This window comes from Rhinolophus ferrumequinum, chromosome 28 (assembly GCF_004115265.2).
Source record: "Rhinolophus ferrumequinum isolate MPI-CBG mRhiFer1 chromosome 28, mRhiFer1_v1.p, whole genome shotgun sequence".
In the NCBI taxonomy this organism is placed as follows: Eukaryota; Metazoa; Chordata; class Mammalia; order Chiroptera; family Rhinolophidae; genus Rhinolophus; species Rhinolophus ferrumequinum.
In genome coordinates this window covers 14,203,557-14,229,021 of record NC_046311.1, presented here as the reverse complement: position 1 = coordinate 14,229,021, position 25,465 = coordinate 14,203,557, and the positions used below count along the sequence as shown (strand labels likewise).

General features: G+C 44.4%; 1 protein-coding gene across 2 annotated transcripts in view; it reads left to right on the top strand.

Annotated features, from left to right (window-relative positions):
* Positions 1-25,465, top strand: part of OTUD7A (OTU deubiquitinase 7A) — a 205,797-nt gene that overhangs the window by 150,011 nt on the left and 30,321 nt on the right. The gene's annotated exons all lie outside the window — the stretch shown is intronic.

Here is a 25,465-nt window from a genome sequence, read left to right as displayed (position 1 = left end):
GGAGTGGGGTCTCCACTGCCGAAGGCCTGGCCCGTGGAGATGCTCCCGTGTGCAGCGTCCCAGGACAGCAGGGTGGCCTCTCTCCCATCAGGCCTGCAGCCAGTGGAAATGGGGCTTGGATTCGCTCTTGGCCGGCACACAGCTCAAATGGGCCAGCACTACCAAGCCTTGTAGGGAGGATGTAGAGGTTGGTGTGGTCTTGACCTTGTTGGGTAGACCAGTCATTCCTACCAATCCTGGAAGGAAAAATAGGTGGCACACCAAAACTAGTGAGACGAGAGGGTTCCATGAAGGGGCTGTTGGCCAAGGACCGGGCAAGGTGTAAGGATGGCGGCATCGGAGAGCCGTGCCCCGAGCTGGCCCCACGGGGACATGGCCACTCCAGGGCCTGGCAAGGGGGCAGAGGAGGAGAGACGGGAGTGGCTGTGGGGAGAGAGAAGATGCTGGAGAAATACATAGTCCGACCGCAGCCTTCCCAGGTCCAGGCTCTGACCTGGCAGATCTTTCTGGAGCTCAGGCCTAACAATTGCTAACAGCACCGATAATCGCTGCCCCTTCATTTGAAGCCAGAGTCCTGATTAAGGCAGAGTCCACCACGGTGGCCTTCTCTGCCAGCCGCACCCTGCTCATGAAAATCCTGTGCTCCCTTTGAATGTCTGTCTGTTCTGTTGTTTCTTCCATCTGTCGCATACGAATTTTTACCACTTACATCTTACCTTCCGGACTCGTATTTGCAACCATCTGGCCTTTGAAAACACCTGTTAAGAAACTGAATTTACTGAATTAAGATGCTAAATTCACCAACAGCTCATTGTTTGTCACATGCCAAGAGGATGGCGAGAAGGGACAGCAAGGTCCCCCTCCCAGGGCTGGGGGAAGTCCTGTCACTGTTGCCGGAAGCTTTGGGGAAGCTGGCCGGCCACTCCGTCTTCAGGAGCCCACTCCTGATGGAGTGACAGCCCGGTCACCAGGTTTTGTGCCTGGGTAAGGAAAGGAGGAACTTATAAACGACAAAGGACTGCAGAACAAATGTGTGTTCATTTCCTCAGTGCCCAACCCACCGTCCATGTCATTTCTCTGAACTTTTCTCTGCTCAGCTCTCAAGTACATGAGAGGGGACACAGAGGAGCCCATCCCTCAGGCCCTTTCCATGCCCAGAATCTGGAGGGCCCCCCAGCTAGTCCCACACCGGCCCCAGCCCGTCTGGTGAGGAGCCCAGCCCATGGGGAGTGGCCCTGTTCCCTTCTGCTAGGTCGTGCCGCTCAGGCCCGGCTCTTACTCTGTGGGGGAAATTGGGGCTGTACCGTGAGACAGTGATTTGGGAAAGCTGGTCCATGTAAACTCCTCCTTCTAGTAACTTAGCGCTGAGGATCGTGATAAGTAAACTCCCGGTATGCCATGTCACTGACGGTATACGTGGGAGATGGAAATGATGTCCAAAAAATATTTAGTGGAAAAAGTATCCACTTGTTTAAGAGACAATTCTAGCTGTTCTTGGAAGGACATATCTCTTCACGGGACCTTGGGGTGGGGTACCTCCCCTGCCCTTGGGACCCAGGTTCATATGGTCCCAAACCATTGTTGGCAAAACAATGGCTTTCCCTCAGTGAGTGTTGCCCGTGGTCCAGCTGCCCATCACGGGGCCTCAGCTCCACCCTCTCAGTGCCCAGCCTAGCGGGGGCGTCCTGGGGGCCGCCAGCTGCCCCAGGCACGTGGGCAGCCCTATTTGTTTAGGGGCCTCTGTGTCGAGTGGGATGCCAGTCTTCACCTCCCACAGAATCCACAGATGAGGGAGCACCGTTCTCCTCAAGCCTTAAAATCCAGGAGGGCACAGCAATCTCCCACCCATGCCAGTCGGGGGACAACAGGAGGGCCAGAGCTGCAGGACAGACAACCGCCAACCTCCTGAGAGAGGTAGGACAACCTTTCGTCCTTTATTGGTCCGCCTGCCGAGGAGAACACAAGTTCACGATTTCTCTGTCCGGTCATCCTGCTGCGTCCACGTGTGAGAAGGCTCAGTGATCGCGGGTCTTGAGGTTTGAAAAGTATACCTGGTGCCCCGTCCGGAAGCCCACACGCTGTGGGCAGTCAGTGCACTGAGCCCCTGCAAGTTCACGGTCACAAGACAGAGGCAGACTTTCGGTGGCAGTCACTGCGTCCACGGGAGATTGAAATGTAGGTGTCACAAAACACTTGGGGACACCTCTGAGTTGTGCTGTTGAGTCTTGTCTCCCGGGAGGGTAATCTGCCAGAAAGTTCTGAAGGTTTGGAGAGTCAGCCCGACCTGGCTGAGTCCCAGGTCAGCTGGGAGGATTCGGCCAAGCGCCTTGGCACTCCCGAGCCTCGGTTTCTTTCATCTTCACATCAGAGCTGTGTGACAGCTACGAAGACAGAGTCCCCGAGCCCCCACCTGGGACCGTCCAGATGCTGGGAGTGTCTCTGCAAATCATACAACTGAAACACCTCCCCTCATGGCCTCCTGGAGGTTAAATTCTAGGGGGGAAGGAAGACCACGACAGGTGCAACACCCAGGACCAGGACATGGGACAGCCAGGACTGCTGTGGAGAGTTAGAAGCAGGTGGGAGGGACACCGCTGCAGGGACGGTTGTCCACAAGGGTGGTCCTGGCAGAGGAGCAGCGTCAGAGGTTTGGCTTATTCAAGGAGCAGATGGCAGCCAGGGCCTGTGAAACCAGCATGCGTCCTTGGGCTTAAAACTTCAGGGAGGACGTGCAGCCGGAAGGGTGCTGAGCTGGGGAGCGACACTTTTGGGTTCACATGTGACGCCTTCTGGCTACTCTGTGGAGGGTGGACTGTAGGGAGGTGAGAGAAGAGGCAGGGAGAGCAGGGAGGAGGTGTCTGCTCTGTCCCAGAGGAGGGGCAGGTGGCCAGGGCTGGGGGGGCAGCAGTGGGAGTGACGAGAAGCAGCCAGCTATTGTAGTGACATCTGTTTTGAAGGTGGGCCTCGGGTACTTGGGTTCGGTGGGGGCCGTGGCAGGGAGAGAAGAGCTAAGCATGACCCCGAGAACACTGCCCATAGCGTGCGGGTACATGGTGGTGCTGTGTGGGGCTGTAGACCCCTGAAGGAGGGGCAGGCTTTGGGGGCGGTGGAGAGGCCAGGAGCACAGGCAGAGGCTGAGATCCCGGTGACACTTGGGGACTTACGTCCAGCCGAACATGTGAGTCTGGAGTTCGGGAGCAGTCTGGGCTCCGGATGTAATGTGGGAGCTCGCAGTGGTAGGTGGCATCTGTGGGAAGGGATGAGCTCACCATGGGGACCTCCAACCACGCCCCCAACGCAGATCTGCAGTGTTGGGGACCAGTTGGCTGAGGGAGTCTGGAACACTGACAGACCCGGAGCAAAGCATCGCAGTCCCGTGGGAGGGACTCGCGGGAAGACGTGCGAAGCACAGTGATGCCCGAGGAAGGCGGATCGGTGGCCGTGGGTGGGTGCATCCCTCCAGAAGAGTGGTGACATTACAAGGAGTCACAGGGGCACGTTTCGGGCAAGAAAGAGCTCGTCTTCCTCATAGAGAATTGTCCCATTTTGTCTTAGCGGGTGATGAGCAAAATGACATCTTATTTTAAACTGTGTGGTAACCATCTGTTACAAAGCTCCAGTGAAGTGGTCCCGTTATCATGTATGAATCAGAGGACCGTTGCTTGCAAAAGGCAGAATAAGTGACTAACAGCTCCTCACCCATGATGCCACCAGCCTCCCTTGATGGGGTTCACCTGGTTTTCTTCTCTGCAGGAGCTCCAGTTTTTGTTCTAAGAACTTGAACCACACTGCCCACTCGAAGAATGGCTTGGTCTCCAGCATCCCTTCCTGGGTCTGGCTGGACATGTTAGAATAGCCCTGGGCCATTTTTGATTCTCCAGAGGCTGGAAAGTGCTGGCACAAAGCAGAGCTGGGTCCTCAGCCCAGGTGGGCACGCCTGGTTCCAACCGCAAGAACACTCTCAACTGGGGAGTCGTGAGTTCTGAAAGCCCAGCTAAATCCAGCCACGAAGCCTTCCCTTCCATCCCCCAGCCACGTAATGAAGTTTTGCCATGATTTCATTACATTCAAAGTGGGACTGAACGTGTGGGCTGGACTGAGATTTAGAAAATGATAAATTCCCCATAAGAAATGTGAGTGAAGGAAAAACATGTTCAGGGAGGATGCCCTGTTTAAAATGGTATTCCTTCGCAGACCTGGAAAGGTTTTCTAGGTGTACAGATTTCTTCTAAATGAAAGATGAGGTCTGGCTATGCCAGGGGGCTTACACCCCAGGGAGGGCTCCTCTCCTGGGTTCCGGGTCCCAGAGTGACCTCGACCCCCAGAAGGAGGGTAGCTTGGGGCTCGCTGTGAACCAGACTCTGTCTCGTTCAGCGTGGCCTCGCGGCGCTCCCGGTCTGAGACAGATGCGAAGCCGACGTGCTCAATTGCTCTTTCAATTTTTAAAGATAGTGAGGTATTTTCTGACAGACGTGCTGGCTGCCAAGGATGACTGTGCCTGGCCACTGGTGGCCAAGCCTGTGGCATCTGTTCTAGAAGGTGACCACGGTGGCAAGCAGAAAGAGGAAGGGGACATAAGAATTGGGGCAAGAGCATTATCTAAGTCGTATAAAATGGTGCTCCCACCTTGACATTTTGGGTGCCCCCCTGTTTTATGGGACGCCTCAGGGAGCTGAGGAGTTTGGAAGGCCTCTAATAATTGGGGGGAGGCGGCCCCATTTACAGTGGGGAGGTGAGGTGAGCAGGACAGAAAAGAAATCTATCTTCTGGGGGCTGACGGAAGCACACTACAGGGGCATCTGAAAGTCGCGGCGTCTGTCCTCTCACGGGGTAGGGCCCCACCTGACCTGGTGTGACAGCCTGTGTTGTGCGTGGGACGCAATGCCACTGTCTTCCTCAAGGTCAAAGGCCACACTTTCTCTAGGTCGTTCTGCTGCCCCTCCTGCCACCAGCACAGGGGAGGCCTGGGCCGCTGGGTTGAACTCAGTCCAAGTTCAACCACCCTGAGCCCTGCTAGGTACAGAGGAGAGGGCCCTGCCCCAGGACCCACAGGACACAGGGGAGCCGTGTGAGTGAGAGAGCGCCCAGCGTGATGTGGGCGCTCACACACAGAATGGGTTTAAGATCCATAGTGAGGGATTAAATCACTCGGAATATATCGTAGTCCGGGGAGTTTTCCCAGCTTCTGGATGTGCCACTCTTAGCCATGTCACTTGGACTGCTATGTCACAGGAGGCCATGGCTAGAGGCAGAGTATGTATTTGCATTGAATTCGACTCTTTTAGATGTCAAACAATGGTTATTTGAAGCCTTGGAGGAAACCGTGCCTTGACCTTGGGCCCTCTCACAGGACATGTCATCAGAGTGGGAAGGGGGAGGCCCTGTGGTGCGGAGCTTCCCGGGGTGATGGCCGTCAGGTGTTGGTGTAGCACCTGCTCTGCTCGGTACCTCGTGTGGCGTTAACTACCTCCCCGTCTCGCATCAGCGACTCGCATGATCTCTCTACAGATAAGGAACGGGGCGGGGGTTGTTCTGAGAAGCAGAGAGGTCACCGTAGTTCCCCCAAAACAGCAAAGCCATCAGAGCCCCACTCTGGGTGCCTCCCACCCTCCTGGCCCACGACACCCCCTCAGTTCAGCTCAGCACCTTGGGAACAGTCCCCCTTTCCTTCAGGCTATTTTATGCTGAATTTCCCATTCCAAATCCTAGCTGCATGATTTCTTGCTTTTCTTAAAAGAGTAAATTACCGATACCAGAGAAAATCTCCAAGGGAACGCTCTTGGAGCGGCCACATAATGAAGTCAGGTAGTCATAGGGGGACATATTGCTGAGAGAAAACATCCCACAGGAGGCAGAGTGAAGGGGCCCCGATCTGTGCATTTAACGCTTCTCATCTGACACATGGTGACTGTCCCATAACAAGTAGTGATAAACGAAACTCATGTGATAAATCAGGCAGAACAGATCTCCTATGATAAAAATATATTCATTGAGTCACACTTGCATTGTCACCGGTCTCATTTTTGTTTATGTGGGAAAAAAGCAATAGCACTAAAAAGGATTCCATTTGTTAATCCAAATATTAGACATGAAAAGAAAGTAAGGGGGGTGTCTCAGGAATGATTAGAAAATGGAACTTTTAGATGACTTAAGAAGCGGTAAAGATTCTTGGTGATGTCATAGGAATGGCGGCAGCAAGGTGGTCTTCTTGAGTTCTTCTCCAGAACTTACCACAAATTGAACATCTATAACCCATCAAAGGACTCTGCTCATCACACAGAACAGCTAAGAGACTCCTATGAGGATTACTTGAAAGTGGGCAAACTGGGCGAGCAGGGGAAGTGGGAAGGGAGCAGAGTGGAGACATGGCCAGCATCCCCGGCTACAGAGATGGAACAGAGACCACAAAAGCCAGGAGATGGGCTCTTTCCCTGCATCCCACAGCTGATCTCTCCTGCGGAGAGAGCAGCATATCCAGCATTTGAGGCAGTAACCTCAGCTGGGACCTCCAGCTGGGCAGACAAAGGATGTAAACACCATACCTGGGCCCCTCCCCCCACTCTCCCAATCCTATCCCCGCCCTTCCAGAGACTCAAACTGGCCCCTGAGCTGAGGAGTAGTGTCAGATTACAGAGGAGTAGTGTCAGATTACAGATGAGTAGTAGCGCTCAGGATCTGGGAGGACCTACCTGGTTTGCAGCTGCTGTGACCCAGGGAAGAGGCTGGGAAGAGTGTGACACTGCTGGGCTGGGAGAGAGCGACCCCTCCATCCCCAGCCCCCACTGTTCCTGGCTTGTCTAGGGCAGGACAATTACAACTGCAGAGATACACCCAGGGGTCAGCAGTAGGTGGCAGACAGACACAGCTCTGGGGTTTCAGCAGCTCAGAAATCTCGCACCACACACACACACACACACACACACACACACACACACACACGGAAGAAGTGCCCTGAGAGTGAGGAGACCTGGGCACAGGGTTGGCTGTGTTACTCTCAGTGCGCATATGTGCAGGCAAGAGCAGAAACTGCAATGACTTTGTAAAAACTGCCATCCAGACCCCAGAGCCCCAGTCATCTAGAACTGCAGTCCCAGGGTCACTCTGGGCACCAGGTGACCAGCTCTGCCTGCACAAGACACAGAGGACTCTCTTGGTACAGCAGAGGACAACCTGGAGATTACTTGCTGGGCTTAAGCCAAGACTGGAGCTGCTTTTTTGTTTTGTTTTTGTATTTTTGATATTTTTGCCTGTGTTGAGTGTGGGTTATCGGTTGTTTTTACACGTGAAGGTATTTGATTTTTTCTTTGTTGTTGTTGTTGTTGTTGTGCTTGGTGATTTGCTGTGTTCTGAAATTGCCCTACACCAGGGCCCAGCCCAAGAGGCACAAGACTGAACACATTCGGAGGCCAACTCCAGACCAAACCAGAGTACTACCGGGTTTGACCTACAAGTGACACACCCAGAGGGAATTCTCTACAGGCACAAGAGCCCATAGGGGCCAAACCACATTTAAGTGGTCAACCCTCACGCAGCAGAACACCCTGCGGTGGGCAGAGCCAAGTCTCACAACTAGTCAGCCTAGGAGTCAATCCCACCTACTGACAAGCAAAAAGCAATTAAAGCTCAACTTTAACAGGGCAATGGTACACACACAGAGGAGAAGAAGGAAGTGGTGCAAGTCAAATGTAATGAACACGCACTACATAAGATCACCCACCAAAAACCAAGAACCCTAGGGGATCTACCTAATCCATCGAAGCAAACACAGAGAGTCAGCCAGACTGGGAAACAAAGAAACATGTCCCAAATAAAAGAACAGAAGAAACTTCGAAAATTGGAACCAAATGAAATAGAGGTAACCAACCTATCAGAGACAGAGTTCAGAACACTGATGATAAGAATGTTTAAGGAGCTTTGTGACGACATAAGGAAGGATAGAGAAATCATAAAGAACAACCAGTTAGAACTAAAGAATACGATGACTGAAATAAAGAACACATTTGAAGGAATTACCAGTCGGTGAAATGAGGATCGAATCAGCGACTTAGGAGACAAGTTAGCAGAGATCACCCAAGCGGAACAACAAAAAGAAAAGGAAAAAAAAAAAAATGAAGCCAGTAAAATAAAATTGATGGTGGCTCAGATCTATAATAAGCCAATCTATCAACAATTCTCTGTAGAAATAAGAAAGTTGTGATGTTGTGGTATATTTTAGTGACAGAATATATGTTAGTGGTTTTATGACTTAGCCTTGTGTTTTTAGACTCAGTAAGCATCTGAGGTGCCCCTTCAATATTTCAGAAATATTCTTCTGCATTTTGTGAGGGAAATAATATGGAATGGAAAACTTTGCAAATTGGGGTTTTCCGAAGGCCTGGCATCCAGCAGCTTCCAGCTGTCTCTCCTACATGGTAGTCTCCAGAGCTGGGCCGATCACCCTTTTGTTATTTTAACTCTTTACTGAAACATAACACACATACAGAAAAGTGGGCAAACTGTGACTGCAAAATGGAATCTGTCTTATAATAAGGACGCAAATCCAGACACTCAGATCAAGAAAACTGACATCTAGCAATAGACTTATTTGGCCTCTTTTTGAAGTGGAATCGTGAATGGTTTACACTGGATTCTTTCATTTAATATCAGGTTTGTGAGATTCATCCACATTGTCAAGTGTAATTATAGCTTATCCTTTTCTCACGGCTGTATGGTATTGTGATGTACACACACACTACAAATGATTTGCCCTTTATATTGTTGATGGACGCTTGGTGCACAGTCAGTCCAGGTGGTCATAACACCATAGATGGGATGGCTAAACAACAGGAATTTATTTTCTCACTGTTCTGAGGCCAGAAGCCCCAGCTCAAGGTGCCGGCTGATTCACTTTCTGGTGAGGGCTCGTTCCCTGGCTTGTGGACGGCCACCTTCTGGCTATGTCCTCTCATGGCCTTTCTCAGTGAGTGTGCAGAGACAGAGAACACGCTCTCTGGTGTCTCTCATAAGGACACTAATCCTGTCAGATCAGAGCCCCACTCTTATGACCTCATTCAGCCTGAATCACCTCCTTAGAGGTGATTAGAGGCCCCATCTCCAAATACAGCCACACAGGGGCTCAGGGTGTCGGCACAGAAACCTGGTGGGGACACACTCCATCCTCAGCATTTGGGTCCTTTCCAGTTTTTGAATATTATAAAGAATGCTTTCTAATCTCTTCACCTTCGCCTCCATCCCCTCCACCCAAAGAGCAAATTAGTAGACACAATATAGTCATGAGGGTATGAAATACAGTGTGAGGAATATAATCAACAGTGTTGTAAAGATCACGTAAGGTGCCAGATGGGCACTGGACTTATCAGGGGGATCACGTCATAGGCTGTGTAGATGCCTGACCACTGCGCTGTACACCTGAAGCTGAAGGAGAATAATATTGAATGTCAACTATAAGGGGAAAAAAAAAAAAATATATATATATATATATATATATATATATATATATATATATATACACATATATAGTCACGGGGGGTGGAGTATAGCATAAGAAAGATAGTCGATGGCATTGTCTATATATGATGTCAGAGGGGTAGTAGATTGGGGGAGGGGGATTATCACTTTGTGAGGAGTGTAAAAAAAACAAACAAAACAAAAACAGATTCATTGAAATGAACAACAGATGGGGAAGGGGTGTGGAGGGAGGGCACAATGGGTAAAGGGGGTCAAATGTATGGTGAGGATGGAAACTAGACTTTTGGTGGTGAGCGTGCTGTATGTTGTATACAGATACCAAATTATAATGTTGCACACCTGAAAATTATATACTGTTATAAATCAATATTACCTCAATTTAAAAAGAAAAAAAGAAAAAAAAAGAATGCTGCTATGGGCATTCTTGTACACGTTTTGAACACATGAATATATTTCTGAAGACATAGACCCAGCAGTGGTTATTGCTGGCTGGCAGGATCTTCATATGTTCTGCTTTATAGCAGTGATCAGTGAATGTACCAATTTGCTCTTCCCCTGTCAGGAGTTCTGGCTGCTCCATGTTTCTGTCTTTTCATTGTAGTCATTGTGTTGGAAGTGTTGTGGTCTTTTTTATTTTCTGATGACTAATAAAGTCAGGTAACTTTTCACGTTACTGGCCATTTGGATATCCTCTTTCTTGGTGCCTTTTCAAGGTTTTCTTTTTGTTGTTGTTGTTGTTGTTGTGGTTTTGTCCATTTTTCACATTCATCTTTTTTGTTGATTTGTGGGAATGCCCTAATAAACATTTCAGATATGAGTCCTTTGTCAGATACACATTACAAATATCTTCACCCACTCACTGGGTTGCGTTTTCATTCTCTGACCGATATGCTTTGAGGAACAATCTTAATATCAAAATAGTTCAATTTACCGTTTTTTCCATTTACTTTTTACCATTTATTTTGAGAGCTTCTATTTCAGTTTAATACATTTTTGCCTACCCCAAGATCCTGAAGATAAAGCCTCCTGCTTTTCACACTTAAATCCACAATCCACCTAAAAATGATTTTTATATATGGTATAACGTGGTGAAAATCCATTTTCCCATATATTTATCCACCTGACCCAGTACCATTTAGTGAAACCATCCTTTCTCATTATACTGCAGTGTAACCTTTGAGATAAAGCAGGGAACTGTATATGTGTGGGTCTGATTCTAAACTTTAATCTATTCCACTGATTTATTTGTCCTTGGAACAAAATAACCACAGTTTTATAAATTTTAATGTAAGTCCTCCAGCTTCATTTTTCTTCTTAAGATTTGTCTTCATCCTCCACTTAATGATTTGGGAGAAAGTTTCACCATTTTCTAAAAATTTTATGAAGAAATGATACCCAGACTCACGGATCTCAAACTCCTCATATTGGTCATGGATCCTTCTGTTGAACTTCTAGTCGGTCAGTCAGTCATTTATCATTCAATACACAGGTATTGAGTATTCACTTCTGTGCAGGGCACTTTAGTTGCATGTGGTAAAGTTCGGCTCTGTGTTCAAAAACCCTAGAAGGAAGAAGACAGGACTGTAAATAACTGTAACCAGGAGACCCAGAGCGGAAAGAAGAAAGGTGATGTGGTTTTGGAAAGGAATAGCTCACAGGCAGTGGAGCGGGTCAGAAAAGGCATCATAAGCAGTTGACGTTTGAGTGAGAAGATTTGGATAGATGGAAATTGAAGGGAGGTGAGAGTAAGGTAATCAAACAACATCATCCAAACCTAAACACTTACGAAAGGGAAAGGGGATACCATGGATAATCAGTCCAGGAAAACAGGCATAAGCTGGCCAGTCCAGGTTAGGAGGGGGAACTGAGTCAGCCCCTCCATTAGCAGAGACCCCTAGGGAGGCCAGAGAATAGGGAATAGACGAATCAGGCCAGGCCATTAGGCAGGTGATGTGGCCCCAGCTACCTCTGGACTTCATCTTCTTCACCTGAGTCTCCACCCTGGCCACTGCCCCCAGACACACCAAGCAAGCTCTTCTCAGGGTCCTTCCTCAGATGTCCATGTGGCTAATGCCTTCATTCCATTCACGTGCAAATAAAAAATACTTCCCATGGGGGGAGAAAAGATTTGTTTTCACTATTCTCACCTTTTGTGTTTTCATACATATTAACTTATATGGACGTACATAGATTAATTATATACTTTATATGGAATCTATACAAGTCAATTCCATATCAATTAATCAATACATCAATTGAAAGACAATTGCTATCTTCAATATTCAATCTTCTAGTCCACAGACATGGTATGTTCCTTAATTTCTCTTACAAATATTTTGTAGTGTTCAAAGAAAAGGTCTTGGAAGTTATTAATTAAATTAATCTCTATACATTTTATGTGTTTCTTGACATTGTAAAGAACAATTTTTATTAAATGCGAGCTGAAATATAGAAATACAATTGACTTTTATTTATTGACCTTGCATTCTGGAACCTTTCTAAATTTACTTATAAATTCTAGTAATTTGTGAATTCTTTTGGACTTTCTAGTTTCACAATCAATAAACTGCAAAGAATGATAATTTTATATTTTCCTTTCCAATCCTTGTGGGTTTTTTCTTATTCTTTTTCCCCCACCACGTCTTGTTGCATTGGCTAGGCCTTCCAGGACAGTTTTGAATTGCAGAGGTAATAAATAGCAGACATCCTTGACTAGTTTCCAGTCTCAAAGAAAAGCTTGCCCTTTTCACAACTAAATATGATCTTAGCTGCAGGATTTTTGTAGATACTTTATATCAGATTGAGGCAGTTATCTTCTAGTTTGCTAAGTTTATTTTCTTTCATGAATGGTGTTGAAAATTTCAAATGCTTTTCCTGCACCTGTTGAAATGATCATATGATTTTTTGTCCTTTGCTTCTGTACATTGGTGGATTAGGTTGATTTTTCAAATGTTTACCCACTCTTACATTCCTGGAATAAATCCTATTTAGACATATATATGTATATTATATTATATCTTATATAAGACCCGGTCTTATATTAATTTTTGCTCTAGAAGATGCATTAGAGTTGATTGTCCAGCTAGGTTTTATTTTCGGGGAAATACGGTAGATGTGTGTGTGTGTATATATATATATATATATATATATATATATATATATATATATCACCCAGTTTTATTTGCTAGAATGTTAGCATCTATGTTCGTGAGAGATGATGATCTTTCATTTCCTGTAATGTCCACATTAGGTTTTGGCACAAAGATTATTCTGGCGTCACATAAAGACTTATAAAGTCTCTTCTCTGTTTCTTGTCTGTGGAAGAGTTTCTACACGACTGATGTTATATCTTCTTTAAATGATTGGAAAAATTCACTGTAAAGCCATGTTATCATAAGGTTGTGTTTTGTAGGTGTTTTTTTAAATTACAGATTCAATTTCTTTAAAAGGTTTTGGGCTATTTAGAACTTCTATTTCTTCTTATGTCATTTTGCAATGTTTCTGAGGAATTTATTTTATCTAAGTTGTCATATTTTTGGTGTTTACTCTTATTGTTTTTGAGTATCTATGGGATCTGTGATGTGGCCTCTTTTTCATTTCCAATGCTGATGCTTTGTAACTTCCTTTGGTTTTCATTAATAGTGTTTCTAGGGACTTATAAATTTTATTAATGTATTCAAAGAACCTATTTTAGCCTCTACTGGCTTTTTCATTGCACATCTCTTTCCTGTTTCATTAACTTCTGCTCTTACCTTTACTTTTCTATTTTCTTCCTTTGGTTAGATATGTTGGATTGAAGCTTAGGACATTGTGTCTTCTTTGCAGAGTGCTATAATGCTATATAAGTGCTATAAAGCCCTAAATGTCTCTCTAGGTGTTGTTTTAGCTAAATCTTTCTCTTTTTTTTGGGGGGGGAGGAGAGTTTTTTTATAGGTTATTCTTCTTTATCAGTTAATTTTAAACATTTTCTAATTTCTCTTGTAATTTTGTCTTCAATTCATAGATTATTTGGAAGTATATTTCTTAATGTCCATGAAAATGGGGATTTTCTAGGAGTTTTTTTCCTAGTTTAATTTTTCTGTAGTCAGAGACTATACAATGAGTAATTTCAGACATTAAAACTTGCTGAGGCTGCTTTATGATCCAGCATATGAAGTTTGATAAATATTCCTTCTGCACTTGAAAAATTTTAATTCTGTCCTCAGATGTAGTATTTTTATATGTTAATTATATAGTTTGTTGATGATGTTGTTCAGATCCTCTCTATTTTTGAGTTTTTGTCTACTTTTCTACCAGCCATTGAAAGGGGTGTGTTAAAGTCTCCCCTATGGCTGTGAGTTTCTCCATTTCCCCTTTAATTCTATCAACTTTTGGTTTCTATATGTTGAAGCTATGTTATTGGGCGCACACAAATTTAGACTTGTTATACCATGCTGGTATGGTATAATTTCAGTTTTGTTTAGTTGCAGGCCTGATGGCAATTAATTCTTAAAATCAGTTTGACAACTTTTGTCTTTTAACAAATGCATTTAATTTTAATGTAACTACTATTAGTCTCTGTTTTGTGTGAGGGGTTTTCTTTCCTTATAAGCCCTCTTTTAAATCATTGAATATTTTGAATATATTTTAGTTTTTCCTCTGCTAGTTTTGAATATACTCTTTCCAATATTGAGAGGTTACCCTAAAAAATATAACATGCATACGAATCACATCCCTAATTATTCAACATCTTAACCTTTAACCAGATAACACAAGGACCTTAAAATAGTTTAATTTTATTCACTCCCTCTCCTGATTTATGTTGTTGTCACTTATTCCAGTTCTTTTAATTTCATCAGACATTATTATTATTGTTTGATACAGTCAGTATTCATTGATATTTACCCATATATTTACCATTTTTGTTTCTCTTAATTTCTTCCTGCAATCAGACCTTCCTTCTGTTTGAAGTTCATCCTTTACAATTTCCTTGGGTGAGTGTCTGCTGATTTTATTCCTTCAGTCTTTATTAATCTTAAAATGTCTTTGTTTTAACCCCATTTTTGAAAAACATTTTTTCTGGACACAGTATCCTTGGTTGCCAGTTATTTTCATTCAGCACATTGAATTTATTTTTCCATTGGCGTCTGACTTCTATTGTTTCTTTTGAGAAGTTAACTGTCAGTCTGCCACCCCTTTGAAGATATTTCTTTTTAACTCCGCTTTAAGATCTTTTCTCTTTTATATTCTGCAGTTTCACTGAGATGCATGAAGGAATAAATTAATGTTATTTTTCTTGCTTGGAATATTCTAGACTTATTAAATCTGTGAACTTATTTTTACACATTTCTTTTGAAAACTCCTCAGTCAGGATCTCTTCAGTGTTGCCTCTGCCTCATTCTTTCTGATTTTCGATCAGACAGTGTTAGACCTTTCAGTCTGCCCTTTATGTCTCTCTTTTGTATTTTCAGTCTCTTTTTTTCCCCTTTTAGTTGCATTCTGGATTTCTTCTGACTTATCGTCAAGTATATTTTTTTTTCTTCAACAATGTCTAATCTGATATTAAACTGATTCTGAGTTTTTCATTTTAATTATCTTTTTATTGTCTTTCATTTTTTAAATTCTATTCTTGGTTCCTCTTATGCTTTGGTTGTGTTTTCTCTTTTTTTTTTTTTATGCCTTCTAAACATTTTAAACGAACTTATTTATCATTTCTAGCTGACAGTATTTAGCCTGAGGTCATAGTAGGTATCTATGAACTGCGGCTTTTGTGTCTATTATTCTTACTCGTGATGGCTTCTGTCCTGTAGGGTTTGTAATTTGGGGTTGTGAGCAGGAAATTATCTGTGGGGATCTTGTGTGGCCTGTGTTGAGTGTTTCTCCACTTTGCTGAGAGATATATTTGTTTGTTTATGCCAGATTCCCAAGGGAAATTACCATCCTATAACCAATTTTTATGTTAATTTCTTGGCTTAAGGGTTCCAAGCCACAAATCAATTTTAACTCACATCAGAGCCACGTCAGTAGTTACAGCATTTCCAGGAGAAGTTGTTTTGGGGTTTTTATTCCTCTGCCAAGCCCAGTCTAGAACTCAGCTTCCTTTGCCAGGAGGAAAATTACTTCTAATCCTTGCACTCAAGGGAGAGTTCTCGAGGGCCCTGACGTAAGCCCTGACTTGATGCGAAGGAGAGAGGGATTCCCAGTCCCAATGTCTCCACCCACAGGCAGTGGCAGGGTTAGTGCCTATTTCCGATTTCCATTCCACATTTCTTTTTTGGTCATTAGGGATTTGCCACACTTTATTTCAAAGTTGGATATGCATCTCAAAGGATTGGTAGGAGGAGTTTTGTTTGTTTGTTTGTTTGTTTCTGTTTTTTTATAAATTTTTATTGGGGAATATTGGAAAACAGCGTGTTTCTCCAGGGCCCATCAGCTCCAAGTCGTTGTCCTTCAATCTAGTTGTGGAGGGTGCAGCTCAGCTCCAAGTCCAATCCCTGTTTTCAATCTTTAGTTGCAGGGGGCACAGCCCACCATCCCATGCAGGAATTGAACTAGCAACCCTGCTGCTAAGAGCTCGTGCTCTAACCAACTGAGCCAACTGGCTGCCCCTCCGGAAGCTCAGCGGCAGCTGGTTGTCTTCAATCTAGTTGTGGAGGGTGCAGCTCACTGGCCCATGTGGGAATCGAACCGGCAGTGCTGTCGTTCAGAGCTCGCTCTCTAACCAACTGAACCATCCAGCCGCCCAGTAGGAGGAATTTTATCTTGTCTGTTCCCTTTTTCTCCTCAAATCTATGTCCTCCCACTTAACTCAGGACAAGGAGCTTCTCTCTCCCTAATGACTGAGAACAAAGCCCTCAGCTCCCACTTTCTTTGCTCTTCTACACGCATGCACACAACCTATTATTTCAAATGATTTTTTGCTAAATATCTCAAAGAAATCAGGAATAACTAAATAGAAAATAACTAACAAAAGTGAAAATCAGTGGGAGGTAATAGGGATATGAGAAGTATTTCAGTGTTTTTAAAGAGTCATTTTCTTTGGTCACTGCTCTTGGTACCTGTAAGGCCAGCTGGGTTCCTGCTCTTTTCTTATATTCCTAACGGGATTCCTGTTCCCTTAAATCTACTCAGTTTGTTTCTCTAAAGTCTATTTCTCCTAATACTACAACATGAGCAATGAATGTAGCTAAAAACTTTAATATACAACTGAGATCTGACTATTAAGTTCAGAAACTTGTTGCAACAATGTTGCTAACCTTTTTTTCATATCAGAGGGATTATTCATTATGAATTTGTACTAACTGGACAAACAGTTAACCAAGTTCACTATTTGGACGTGCTGAAAAGGCTGTGTGAAAAAGTTAGACGTCCTGAACTTTTCGCCAACATTTCATGGCTCTTGCATCACGACAATGCACCAGCTCACACGGCACTGTCTGTGAGGGATGTTTTAGCCAGTAAACAAATCACTGTATTGGAACCACCTCCCTACTCGCCTGCTCTGGCCCCCAATGACTTCTTTCTTTACCCGAAGATAAAGGTAATATTGAAAGGAAGACATTTTAATGACATTCAGGACATCAAGGGTAATACGATGACAGCTCTGAAGGCCATTCCAGAAAAAGAGTTCCAAAATGGCTTTGAAGGGTGGACTAGGCACTGGCGTCAGTGCATAGCTTCCCAAGGGGAGTACTTTGAAGGTGACCGTAGTGATATTCAGCAATGAGGGATGCAGCACTTTCTGTAGGATGAGTTCGCAAACTTAATTGTCTGACTTCATATGTTAGAGGTCTACTGCATTCAAGAGTATAATTTGATTTCTGAGACCCTCCAGACAGGGCTTCTCCAGCTATCTGTCCTGAAGGACCACTTTTTTTAAAATTTCCAATCCACTATGAGCTGACACTTCTATAATAGTCAATAAAGGTACTGCAGCCCATTTCTGTGAAGCTCCTGAGCAGTTCCCCTCGTTTCTGTCCCTTCCTCCCTGCACCCTGGCCGCCGTCCCTGAGCAGCGCTGGGCAGGCTGCACGAGAAGAGCTGCCCTCAGACCTGCCCTCCGTAAATGCAAACAACTGTGTTTACCCCCAGAAGGACCTTAGTGTGTGAAGGTTCATTCATTTATTCACTCATGAGTTTATTCATAAATACATTCCTTGCATTAACCCAGGTGTTGGACCTGCTTTGACAAACACACATATGGTGCTTTCTGTGTACCAAGCCCTGTTTTAAGTTCTTCTAAAATATTAAATGCTTCATAATAGCTCTATTAGATCAATACTATTATTATCCCCGTTGTTTTCAGAAGAAGGGACAGAGACAGAGAGGTTAAAAAGCTTATCCAAGGTCACACAGCTGAGAAGGGGGACTGAGATTTGAACCCAGAAAGTCGAGCTCTGCTGGCCACGTCTCGAGCCCTCTAATCTCATAGATGCTTTGGCATCAGCTCTGCAAGGGCAGGTTTGCCAGAGCCTGCTCTCGGGATAAGTAATTCATTCCATCCTCATGGCCAGCATGAAATAATTGATCATTTTTGCATAGAGATGTGCATTGAGAAGAGTGAACAGGTCTTCTGCCTCCTTTGTGGACAGAGTGATGATTGATTAGCTTGTCTGTCTTAAAAAGGAAAATGGTTTATTAATGCTGTCTGCATGGGTATGAAAGCAGATCAACGTGAGACCCGTCAGAGAAATCGCCTGTAAGCTCAGGTCTCTGTGCCTCTGAAAAATGTGAAAGTTAAAACCAAATTGTAACACTTCCAGCTCAGCTACTGAAGAGGAGAAAAATTCCATCAAAGTAATAATTGCTTCAGTGAGATTCCCCCAAAGTGTGTTTAACTGAATTCAACCAATTTTTTAAAACTGAATCAAGACAAACGAGGTCATTTACATAGAAATTGTCTTTGGCACCAGAATAGAATGTCTCCATTCATAAGTGTAAAACTGTGGAACAACCCCCACGGCATTTCTCTTTGTCCTGAACATTTTCAAATCTACAGGAAAGTTGAAAGATTAGTACCTATATGAAGTCTGACAATTAAGTTCATGAACTCATCCTAGAAAAAGTGCTATGTACCTCACTGCTAAATATCACTATGGTCACCTTCAAAGTGCTCCCCTTGGGAAGCTATGCACCGACGCCAGTGCCTAGTCCACCCTTCAAAGCAATTTTGGAACTCTCTTTCTGGGCTGTCATCGTATTATCCTTGATGTCCTGAATGTCATCAAAATGTCTTCCTTTCAATATTTCCTTTATCTTCGGGTAAAGAAAGAAGTCATTGGGGATCAGATCAGGTGAGTAGGGAGGTGGTTCCAATACAGTTATTTGTTTACTGGGCTAAAACCTCCCTCACAGACAGTGCTGTGTGAGCTGGTACATTGTCGTGATGCAAGAGCCATGAATTGTTGGTGAAAAGTTCAGGTCGTCTAACTTTTTCAGTAAAGTTTCAGTAAACTTAGTAAACTGTCCAGTTTAGTACAAATTCATAATGAATAATCCCTCTGATATCAAAAAAGGTTAGCAACATCGTTGCAACTAGTTCGCGAACTTCATTGTCTGACCTCGTATATCATGCACTAAGAATTACCAGTTTTCAGTATTTTGTCACATTCTCTCTCTCTCTCTATATATATATATATATACACACACACACACACACACACACATATATATGACTTTTTTGAGCCACTTGAATGTGTATTGCAAGTGTGTATCTCCTGAAATGTCTCTTATAAAACCAGAACCTTATCAGTCCTAAGAACAATAACATTCACTTAACATGCTATCTAATATAGAGCCCAAATTCACGTTTTCCCAGTTAGACCCAACATCTCGTTTATAATTTTTTGTCTAAAAAATTCCAAGACCCAGTCCATTTCGACGTTGCATTTGGCTATATCTCTTTAAAGAACCCCCCGTATCTTTTCTTCTGTTTTGTTTTCCCTGCTAATGATTTTTTAAGCATTCCACATCTCATTGTTGAATGACCCCACGGGATGCGCTCCCCACTACCTGTCCTGGGGGCCATGTGGCCTGGCTCACTTCCCTGTTTCTGGAAGAGGGGCTGGAACAAGGTGAGGCCAGAGCAGTATATTCTGTCTGATGTGCGTGCTCTGTGGGAGAGAAAGGGGTGAGCTTGCTCTGCCTGAACACTGGCAATCCCAGGGGTAGACAGAGACAGAGCGGGGAGGGATATGGCAGAGATGGAAATAACAGCGTTTTGGTGTGAAAACCAGAGAAACAAGGCTTGTGCACAACACATTTTTCAACACTTAATGGTATAAGTGATCTGTCTTCCTGTTATGTAATGAAAAAGTTGCCAAATTCATGGGGAAGGAGGAATGAGAAATTGGGAAGGCACATAAAGGGAACTTCAACTTGATCTTTAGTGGGTTTTTTATTCTTTTTTTTTCTTTTACATCAAAAGGAAAGAGATGGAGCTGATATAACAGAGGGTGACATTCGCTTGGTCCTGGATGAGAGGTGTATTGCTGTCAGTGCTTTTCAAATTTTTCATAGAAAAAAATAGAGTGAGAGGAACAAGCAAGAAAGATTGACAGCAAGAACCAGAAAGGGAGAATGGGTGGAAAGATGGGTCTGTGACTTCAGGCAAACTTAGACTTGAGCTTCAGCTCCCCTACTTCTTAAAGTATATTTTATGAAATCATACCGGTGCAGAGAAATTAAAACCGGCTCATCACCAACTCAGCTACTTCTGATGGAATGAGACCAGCTTTGTTCACGGTCTGGTTTTGCCCTGGACAAGCAATGGCTTCTTTAAGGTTCAGGATACTGTGAGCATGTTTATTAACTCTCTCAGAGGCTCAGTTTCCTTATCTGTAAAATGGGAATATGTACTCCACACAGAGCAGCTCCTGCTGTGAGCAGGAGGGACATGAAGCCAGCCAGCAGGCGCTCCCAGCCTGACTCTGTCATTATCCCGTGGGACAGAGAGAGGAGCTGGTCCAGGACTGGCGGCTGCACAGTGTCATCCAGGACCCAGGCACACCAGCTCCCTGCTCCTCTGTCCTGCGTGGGTCAGAGCTGTCTGCCTTTGGGGGACAGCATGGCTGTAGATGCGTCCGGTCACACATGCTGACATCGTCCAGGGTGGCAAGGAAGACACCCTAAGTATGTACCTTTTGAAGCTTGCGCAACACTTTCCCAATCGCTGCCCTAGCCGATTTCCTCCTACAACTCCTGGGCCAAGGGACAGCATGTGGCCACGCCCACACCGGCCCCTCGTTAGGGGCATGGAATGGCAACAATTGTCTGGAACCCTGTGGACATTCACTTCACAAGTCAGGGAAGACAGGAATCTCGTCTCACCTGAAAAACACCAGGCAGAGCAGGGCTCTGTGTGCAGGGACAGGAGGGAAAGCTATTGGGTGGGCGGGCAAACCAGGGGCCTGCCCATAAATGCAGACCACATGCCTCATTAGCATACCCCGCCCCCTCCCCATTTCTCTACAAACACCCCCTGCCCTCACCGGCTCTCACCAGGAGCCACTGGCAGCTTAGATCCAACTCTGAGGATGAATGGGTCAGGCAGTCAGTGGCACAGCCACTCTGGAGTCTTGTAAGCAAGAATCCTGGAACTTTCTTCCACTTTGTGGCCACCGAGCTTTAATATCTCCCAGCCCCGATGTTTATGAAACAGCTTTGCCAAAGTCAAGTGGGACAGGTTGCTATTTCACAGCCTAGAAATGAAGGAAGTTACTAAATGCTGGCACGTGATCCCCAATGACGTGTCCGCCGGCCGGCCAGTGCACTTAGACTGCATCCCTCGTGTAGCTGTAGTGAGATGAGGTGCAAGCCGTGAGAATATGCCCGTTGGTTAGCATCACTATTGGCGTCTTCAGATAATAGATCTCGTCTAGTTAATGTTGCAGCGCTCATTTTAATACGTTTTCATTTAGAATTAAGGGTGCAATTATTATGTGTTAGTAGATCCACTTATGAAAAGGCAATCACTGACTCTTAACCAGAAAGCCCTGCAGAACAGAAAGGTTTGCAGTTTAAACAAAGTACTCATTACATTAAACTTTGTCAATGTCTCACCCTATTAGACAATAACTCTCTGGCTCCGAACTAAATGTACTTCTAAGGGCCTTACTTTTCTAGTATTACCATGTTTCCCCGAAAAGAAGACCGGGTTTTATATTAATTTTTACTCCAAAAGACTCATTCGGGCTTATGTTCAGGGGATGTCATCCTGAAAAATCATGCTAGGGCTTATTTTTCTGTTAGATCTTATTTTCAGGGAAACATAGTATTTCCAGTGCTATCCTTCATATTTCATTGTTTATTCACTGAAACAACAACAACCTTGTGGGGACAGAGCCCCAAAAAGCAGTTTCCAGGCTCTCGGCCTCACGTGGAAAGGTGCTGGCTCAGGTAGTAAATGGCCATCAACTGTGATCAAATGGCCATCAGCTGTGGGTAGTTGGCCGTCAGCTGTAACCAGTGAGCCATTGGCCACGAATATAACTGCTGTGGTTACACTAGCAGAAAAAGGGGGAGCTAGCAAGAAGGTGGTGGCTGAGCCTGCAAGCGGCACAGTGAGGGTTGAGAATTGTGTTGCTCTGGTTCCTGTGTCTCCAATCCAGCCGCCAGTGAGAGTATAGTGGTGTGACTCCCCTACCTATGGCTCCGTGGGTGTTCCTTTTTGGCCTCACCATGTCCTGCGTTCTTATGGGGGAGCTGAGACCCTGCACGACACCCCGCATGACAAATGGCGCAGCGAGCAGAGTCTCCTGCACGACAAACCTTTATTAAAATTAATCTTTACTGATGACAGATGGCTTGCTGGCACCTAAAGAATGTAATGCCCCTCCAACCATCCCAATCCTATTAGCAGTATTCTCTTTCCTAAAAACAATTTTTAATTACACGTTTCCCCCACTTGTTGCAAATACCTATTATAAACATGCTCAGTCCGTTGAAATTCCACAACGAGTTGCAGGCTCTGGGAGGTGACTTATATTCCATCTCCCCCGATTAAAAAAAAAAAAATACGTCACTAGTAGTTTCATATAACATTAGAAACATAAAACCATTGTTAAGCTTGAAGCAATGTTTAGGACAATTATAATGTAATCCAAGACACGTGAAATGAAGTTCGCGTCGCACAACCTGTAAGTAATGCCACTGGATGGGGCAGGCTCTGCAGTCATGCACCAAATAACAACATTTTGGTCAACAGTGGACCGAACATATGACAGTGGTCCCTTGAGATTATAATGGAGCTCAAAAATTCCTACCTCCCAGTGACATCAGAGCCACGTAAGGTCATAGCACGACGCGTGGCTCCCGTGTGTGTGGCGCCCGTCATATAAAAGCACAGCACATACGGTTATGTTCAGTACAAAATAGCTGATAACGGTAATAAACGACCATGTTCCTGGCTTACGTATTTACTCGGCGATACTTTTTATCGTTATTTCAGAGTGGTCTCTTCCTACTTATAAAAACGTCTGCCTTAAACAGTAGCCGTGTTACGCCGGCAGCAGCCTCACCCGTCTTTTTCTCTTGTGCGTGATTTCATCTCGTGCTGTTTTGTGCAGTGACGTGCTGTCCCTGGTTGTAACCCAGGAGCGCAAGGCCCAGGTGTGCAGTGGGCTGGGCCATCCAGGTTGGCGTATGTGCTTCTGTCGTCGTTCACACTGTGACGAAATGGCCTAAGGACGCATTTCTCAGGACGTCAGCCCGTCACTAAACGGTGCACGATGTATATCCTCTTTGTAGCTACAGACACACCTCGTTTTGTTGTGCTGTGCTTTATGGCGCTTCACAGATGTTGCATGTTTTACAAATTGAAGGCGAGACGCTCCACCAGCAAAATGATTACCACTCGCTTTATTGCAATGCTCTCTCATGGCAGTGGTGTGGAACCCAACCTGCCGTGTGCCCAGTGTATGCCTGAACTTTCTTTTGAAAAGCGGTTCTGTGCTCAAGTAGCCCCGACAGGAGAGTGGCGTCTTCTGTCTCCTCCCTCCCGCAGATTGCCTTAGCCTCTCCTGCGTTTGTCACCCCACTTCCCATCTACCCCTGCTTTTCCTTTCCACCTCATTTTGGTGCAGCACATCCGCCAGAAGCTTCCTGAGAAAGAGTGAGTGACTAAGGGTGTCTTGACCCAGATTCACTGGAAAACGTAGCCCGAGGCCACTCTTGAGTGCTGGTTATTTTGGAGATGCAATCCGAGATTTGAAAGCAGCCAGTTTTGTTGAGAAATAAGGCTGCTAGGATTGCCCTTGTACAAATCTTACGTTTCCATTTCTCTTGGGTAAATACCCAGGAGTGGAATTGCTGGATCAGATGGTAGGTGTATGTTTAACTGTATTAGAAATTGCCAGAAGGTTTTCCAAAATCAGTGTGACATTGTACATTCCCGTAACAAAGCAGGAACGTCCCAGGTGTGCATATCCCCAACATTTGGTGTTGCCGCTTTTAAATGTTGCCACTCTCGTGGGGATGAGAGGACTTACTGTGGTTTAACTCTGCCTTTCCTTGATGACTAATAACTGAGCAACTTTTCATGTTCTTTGTGACCATTTGCAACCCTTCACCGTGAAGTGTCTTAAACCTGTTGCCCATTTTTATCAGGGTGGCTGGTTCTTACTGAGTTGCAGGAGTTCCTAATATATGCAGGTACAAATCCTTTCCCAGATGTATGTTTTGTGAATATATTATCCCAGTTGTTCGCCTTTTTATTTTATAATGGTGTCTTTTTGGGGGGAGTAGAGGAACAGGACTTTATTGGGGAACAGTGTATACTTCCAGGATTTTTTTAAGTCAAGTTGTTGTCCTTTCAATCTTAGTTATGGAAGGTGCCATTCAGCTCCAGGTCCAGTTGCCGTTGTTAGTTGCAGGGGGCACAGCCCACCATCCCTTGTGGGACTGGAGGAATCGAACCGGCAACCTTGTGGTAGAGAGCCCACTGGCCCACGTGGGAATCGAACGGCAGCCTTTGGCATTAGGAGCACGGAGCTCCAACTGCCTGAGCCACTGGGCCGGCCCCTATAATGGTGTCTTTTAGTGGACAGAATTTTTTTATTTTGGTGAAGTCAAATGTATCAATTTTTTTCCTTTGCTTATTCCAGTCATATTCTATTTGTTTTTTCTGAGAGATTTTATAGGTTTAGCTTTTATACTTAGGTCTATGAATCTTTGTAACTCTAGCTTTTACATTATGTGTGTGATCCACTTCAGATTAATTCGGGTTGATGGTGTGAAGTAGGTGTTGAAGTTATTTTCAAATATCCACTAATTCTAGCACCATTTGTTAAAATACATTTTCCTTTCCTCACTGAAAGCCCTAAGGGGCTTTATAAAAAAACCTCAAGTGGCCATAAATGTGTGGCTCTCTTCCGGTGTCTCTGCTTTGCTCCATTCATCTATTTTCCTTACGCCACCACGATGGATTACTGTAACATTGCAATTGATGGGTTATGAAATCAGCAATTAACGAATCCTCCCACTTCCTTCTCCTTCAAGGGTATAGTTCTAGATTTCTTGCATATCCATGTCAATTTAGAATAGATTTGTCAATTTTTTAAAAAGTAGCCTTCTTGGATTTTGATTGGGGTTATGTTAAATTTATAGATCAATTTAAGGAGAATTCGGTATCATTTAATACGGAGTCTATCTGTGTACATGATAAATCTCTCCACTTATTTAAATCTTCTTAACATTTTCTCAGGAACATTTTGTAGTCTTCAGTTTGGACATCACCTATCTTACATGAAATTTATACCTAGGTATTTTGTTTTTTATTTCATTTTTAAGTTTTTTCTTTTTTTGCTAGTGTATAGAAATAGAAATAACGTTTGTATATTGACCTTGTTTTCTGAGATCTTGCTAAAGTTACATTCACTTATTAAGTCTAGGAGTTTTTGTTAAATTCTTAAGTATGTTCTACATAAACAGTCCTGCTATCTACTAGTAAATAACATTTCACTCTTTCCTTTCTGATCTTATGCCTTTTGTTTTTTCTTGTTTTATCATACTCAGACCTTCA